At 31.6% G+C, this 6,000-nt stretch overlaps 1 protein-coding gene and 1 pseudogene across 5 annotated transcripts in view; one reads left to right on the top strand and one right to left on the bottom strand.

Annotated features, from left to right (window-relative positions):
* The window catches only part of LOC102982875 (LYR motif-containing protein 4-like), a 6,723-nt pseudogene extending 4,754 nt beyond the window's left edge, over positions 1 to 1,969 (bottom strand).
* Positions 1 to 6,000, top strand: part of BRIP1 (BRCA1 interacting DNA helicase 1) — a 207,940-nt gene that overhangs the window by 62,832 nt on the left and 139,108 nt on the right. The window lies entirely within an intron of this gene.

The raw sequence follows: 6,000 nt of genomic DNA, 5'->3' as shown, positions 1-6,000 counted from the left end.
AAAAGATTTTAAGTTTCATTAGGTCCCATTTGTTTTTTTTTTGTTTTTATTTCCATTTCTCTAGGAGGTGGGTCAAAAAAGATCTTGCTGTGATTTATGTCAAAGAGTGTTCTTCCTATGTTTTCCTCTAAGAGTTTTATAGTGTCCAGTCTTACATTTAGGTCTCGAATCCATTTTGAGTTTATTTTTATGTATGGTAGTGTAGGTAGTGTAGTGTATAGGGAGTGTTCTAATTTCATTCTTTTACATGTAGCTGTCCAGTTTTCCCAGCACCACTTATTGAAGAGACTGTCTTATCTCCATTGTGTATCCTTGCTTCGTTTGTTATAGATTAGTTGACCATAGGTGCGTGGGTTTATCTCTGGGCTTTCTATCTTGTTCCATTGATCTAGGAAACTGTAACTATTAAACAGTAACTCCTATTCCCCCTTGCCTCAGCCGCTGGTAACTACCATTCTCCTTTCTATCTCTGTGAATTTGACTACTCTAGGAACCTCATTATAAGTGGAATCATACAATGTTTGCCCTTTTGTGTCTGAGTTATTTCACTTAGCATGTCTCAGGGTTCATCCATGTTGTAGCATGTGTCAGAATTCCCTTCCTTTTTATGATTAAATAATATTCCATTGAATGCCTGTATACTACATTTTGTTTATCCAGTCATACTTCAGTGGGCATTTGGGTTGTTTTCCTCTTTTGGCTACTGTGAATAATGCTGCTGTGTGAACGTTGGTGTACAAATATCTATGTGTTCAAGTCGTTGCTTTCACTTCTTATGGATATATACCCAGAAGTGTGATTGCTGGATCACATGGTAATTCTGTTTAATTTTTGAGGAATTTCCATCCAGTTTTCCACAGTGACTATACTATTTTATATTCCCACCAGCAATGTAGGAAGTTTCCAGTTTCTTTTTCTTTTTTTTTGGCTGTGCCTTGCAGTGTGCGAGATCTTAGTTTCCCGACTAGGGATTGAACCTATGCCCCCCACAGTGGAAGCATGGAGCCCTAACCACTGGACCACCAGGGAATTCGCAGGAAGGTTCCAGTTTCTTCACATCCTTGCCAAACACTTGTAATTTTCTATTTTGTTTCCTTTTCTTTTTAAATAATAACCATCCTAATGGATGTGAAATGGTATGTCTTTGTGGTTTTGATTTGCATTTCCTAGTGATTAGGGATGTTGAACATCTTTTCATGTGCTTATTGTCCATTTGTATATCTTCTTTGGAGAAATGTCTATTCAAGCCCTTTGCCTATTTTTTTGAATAGGGTTATTTGTTTTTTGTTGTTGTTGTTGAGCTGGAGTTCTTTGTATATTCTGGACATTAACCCTTTTTTAGATTTTACAGATATTTTCTCCCATTCTGTGGATTGCCTTTCATTTGTTTGGTGGTGTCTTTGATGCACAAAGGTTTTTAATTTTCATGAAGTCCAGTTTACCTATTTTTGCTTTTGTTGCCTATACTTTTGGTAAAGTTTTATAGTTTCAGCTCTTATTTTTAAGTTTTTGATCCATTTTTAGTTAATTTTTGTATATAGTATAAGGTTAGCATCTAACTTCATGGTTTTGTATGTGAATATCCATTTTTGCCAGCATTATTTGTTGAAAAAATTGTCCTTTTCCCACTGAAGGTCTTAGCACCCTGGTTGAGAGTTATTTGACTATATGTATGAGAGTTTCTTTCTGACTTTTCTATTTGATTCGATTATTTTTGTCTGTATTTGTGCTAGTACCACACTGTTCTAACATATTTAATATTTCTAGGTGAAGTTTTGCTAGTCACAGTTTTGTCACATAATTGTTTCTTCTGTCAATTTTCAGTCAATGAGAAAATTTTACCTTGTGCAGTTATAACTAGTGTGAGATTGTTGTCGCTGTTGTTGCTACTACTAGTAATGTTCACTGAGTCTTCATTCTCTTTTGAGAATGAAATTGTGATGTCAGTATATCCTGCTTCTGTATACATTGTTATCAACATTATAGGGAGTTAGTATGTCTATAATACCAGAGGAAGGCAATTTGGTATTTTAATTTTTAAAACTTACATTTTACTTATCTATCTTTGAAAAGTGATAATGTCTATGGTATAAAAAACAAGAAGAACAAAAGGGTTTATATTAAAAAGTCCCCCACACTCAGTTTCTCAGCCATTCTGTTTCCTGCCCCAGATGCAGCTGTTGTTATTGGTTTCTTGTGAATCCTATCAGAATTGTAAAAGCAAGGATTTACATATAATATACAAATTATACATGGTACATGCACATACTCATATCAAACACATATATGTGTCTCTACTCTTGCAAATAAGTGTGTTATCAAAGTCTTTGATCATTTTTCTGCCTGATTGGTTAAAAAATACATCTCATACTTTTAATGTATACTTCTCTTTCTTGTTATGAGGGAGGTTGAGTATCTTTTCAAATATCTGGTTATCTCCTTAGTCAATTAGGTTGTTGGTCTTTTTTTCTTTTCTTTTTTACTGTTTTACAGGTTTCTTCAATATTAAATTAGGCCTTTATTTGTGTTATGAATTCCAGAACAGCGTTTTTTTTTAAAAATAACTGATTTGTTCTTGGTCTTTTGACTTTGTTTATCATGTTTACATTCCAAATTCCTTAATGTATCTAGTTCTATTTCTGGACTTTTCTATTTTCTTTTTCATTGATCTATACTGTTTTGATTATTGTAGTTCATTAATATTTTATGTGTCTAGTTCCTCTTTATTAACCTTTTATTTAAGATGTCTTTTGGCTATTCTTGCTTGTTTATTTTTACATATGTACTTTAGAGTTCACCTATATAGTTAACAAAATATCCTTGATATATTTTATAGATTATTTGGAAGAGAACTGACTTCTTTGTGATAGTAAGTCATCTACTTAAGACCGTGCTTTGTTTCTATCTGATTTTTTCTTTATTTCCTTCAGTCATGTTTAAAGTTTTCTTATTAATTTTTTTCAGCTTTATTGAGGTATGATTGACAAAATTGTAAGATATTTAAAGTATACATCATGATGATTTGATATACGTGTAGATTGTGAAAGGATATCCCATATCTAATTAATTAAGCATCCTCTGACTAACTTCTTAAATGTATTTTTAAGTTGATTCTTAGTAATTTACATTTTATTTCTGTGTAATTGAGATTTTTTCTTCTATTACATTTTCTAATTAGTTGTAGTTTTATACATAAAGAATATTAATTTCTCTTTGTTTCCCCCAAACCACATTTACTGTTGTTGTTGTTTTTTCCTGAGCCACATTAATGAATTCTTCTATTTGTAATAGTTTCAATACATTTTCTCAGGTTTTCCAAGTATACAATCATATCTTCTTAAATAATGATCATTTACCTTCTTTGCAATTTTTATAATATCTCAGGAAAAAAGTGTTAAGTATAATAATAGTAACAGATTGAATGATCATATATGCTGAAAGAACAGATATAAACTCAGATAGTCCCAGGCACCCGGGAAGTATGGTCATCCTTGTCTCATTTGAGACCTTAATGAGAGTGCTTCTAGTTTCTGTAAGTAAGCATGACACTGGCTTTTGAAACCTTTTACATATGTATATGTTATAATAATAAAACATATGTTATATATTTTTTATGTATACATTATATGTTAAATGACATATAAATTATATTATTGATTTAATTATATATTAATCATATATTTTTTCTTGATAGTCATTTTATTCCTATTTTGTTCAGCATTTTCATCAAGGATTAATATTAAACTGTAAAGATGAATAAGATTTATTTTCACATTTTATTTTTTAATATGTTAAAGTGTATTGATAAATGTCCTAATACTGAATTCTTTTGTTCTCGGCTTTTTGGTTTTGTGTGTGTGTTTTGTGTATGTGTAGAAGAGTCCTATTTGCTATTACATTTAGAATTCATTGTTTTAATAATTCATTAGTTTCAGTCATTTTCATCAATGGTTGTTCGGCAGTTAGTTGTGATTTTGGTGTGCTTATGAGAGGAGGTGAGCTTGGGGTCTTTCTACTCTGCCATCTTGGCTTGCCAGGTAATATTCATTAGTGATATTATACCAAATCTAGATAAATTGAGAGAAAGTTTATCTAGATCTGGTTTAGGATCAATGTTGTATTTGTTTTATAAAAATGTATTTGTAAATGCTCTTTATTTTTAGAATCTTTTTTTAAGGAAATTTCATACACGAAGCAGAGAGAGGGCAGAATAATGAAGCTTCTTGTGCCCATCACTCAGCTTTAACAATTATCAATATATTTTTCCTCCCCTGTTTGTTTTATTTACCCCCTGCCATTTTTTTCTTTTCTTTTTTGGGGGAATCAGTGGAGGAAAGGGTGAGGGACTAGAATATTTTAAAGCAACTATCAGACATCATATATCTATTTACCCATAAAACAATTTATATATTTAAAACAGATAAACACTTTTAAAAACATAGCAATGACATTTAAAAAGTAATATTATTATAGCTGGAAAAAAACAGTAATTCTTAGTCTAATATCCATCCTGGTTACAATTTTCTTTGATTGCTTAAAAAATGTCATTTTAGAGTTGGCTTTTTAAATATCAGAATCCAAACAAGGTATGTGCATGACATTTCTTTTAAGAGAGGTGCCATTTATTTGTTGAAAAAACTGTGTTATTCTGTGGGATTCCTCATATTCAGGATTTGTTTGAATTTGTCCACCTGATGTCATTTAAGATAGTCCTCTATCCCCATATTTCTAGTAATGGTAGTTAGGTCTACAGGTTGAATTAGATTCAGGTTTGATTTTGTCCTTGTTTTTTGCTTTTTTGTTTTGCAGAATAACACAAGTCCTGTATGCTTGCTGTTAACATTACTCAGGAAGCAAATAATGTCCAATTATCTCTCCTTGTAATAATAGATCAGTACTGTGTTTTGATGTCATTTGATATTTTTCTACATCATTTTTAATGACTACATTGCATTCTCTTGAATGGCTGTTCTAAAATTTCTAATCTCTATGACTGGATGTTTAAGTGAGAGTCTTTTTTTATTTATGATGCTAGTTACTTAGTGGGTTTAATTATTATATTGAAGATTCAGAGGCGTTTTCAATTTAGGGAAATTGTCTCTTGTTATTTCTTTGATATTTCAACCCCTGACTTAATCAGTAGTGATTTGCTTTTGAAGAATTAGAAGCCTACTCCAGAAAGATCAAGCAAGATACACAGCTGCCCTTATTGGAACTCAAAGGTTTTTAGGCAGCTTCTGTCTTCTCTTTGGGGCCTCAAGTGTGTCTTTTCTGCCTCTGTGTGCAGAGTTCTCTCTTTTTTTGTAGATTGTTTTTTTCTGGATACTTATTCTCTGTCATATGACCTAACCATCACATCTCAAAATGAAAGGCTTAAAGTCTATAAAATGTTCTGGTCTGTTCCCTGTAGTTTAATCAACTCAGTCTAAATGACCCAAATACAGATTCCTAGGAAAGTAAATCTTACTGGTCTTGCTATATTTGGGAGTGTGTTTGGGCTTGGTCATGTGTTATTAATGTAGATACTGGGTCTACCTTTTCAGCAGGGGCTGTAATTGATGAACTGTTTTCCGAATAAAGAGTTGAACACGTGTCTAAAGAGGTGCCTAGTATAACATCTTTATCATATATACTAAAGTCTTACATATATGAGAATATATACTATTTTTTACCATCTTTTTTCTAAAAATTTTTGGTTATTCTCACTAGTTTATTTTCCAGATTAAGTTTAGAACCCACAGTAATAATTAATTAATTGTTAATTTTAACATTGTCTTCATCAAGTAATATAGCTATTTGAAACAGGAGATTTTAAGAGAGTTGAATAGAGCAAACTGAAGGGTTACTCTATTAGGATAGCATCTATGAATAAAATTCTTGCTATGCGGATTTGAATTCCATTGGAAGTTTGGCACCAGACTGAACACTGGTCTAAGTCAAAATTTTCTCTTTAGTCCTGTGGTAATATTTAAAATCTACACTTCTGCTATGGTAGCTGCT

This window comes from Physeter macrocephalus, chromosome 14 (genome assembly GCF_002837175.3).
Source record: "Physeter macrocephalus isolate SW-GA chromosome 14, ASM283717v5, whole genome shotgun sequence".
Lineage (NCBI taxonomy): Eukaryota > Metazoa > Chordata > Mammalia > Artiodactyla > Physeteridae > Physeter > Physeter macrocephalus.
The sequence above is the reverse complement of the archived record's forward strand: the minus strand, read 5'-3'. Positions and strand labels throughout refer to the sequence as shown.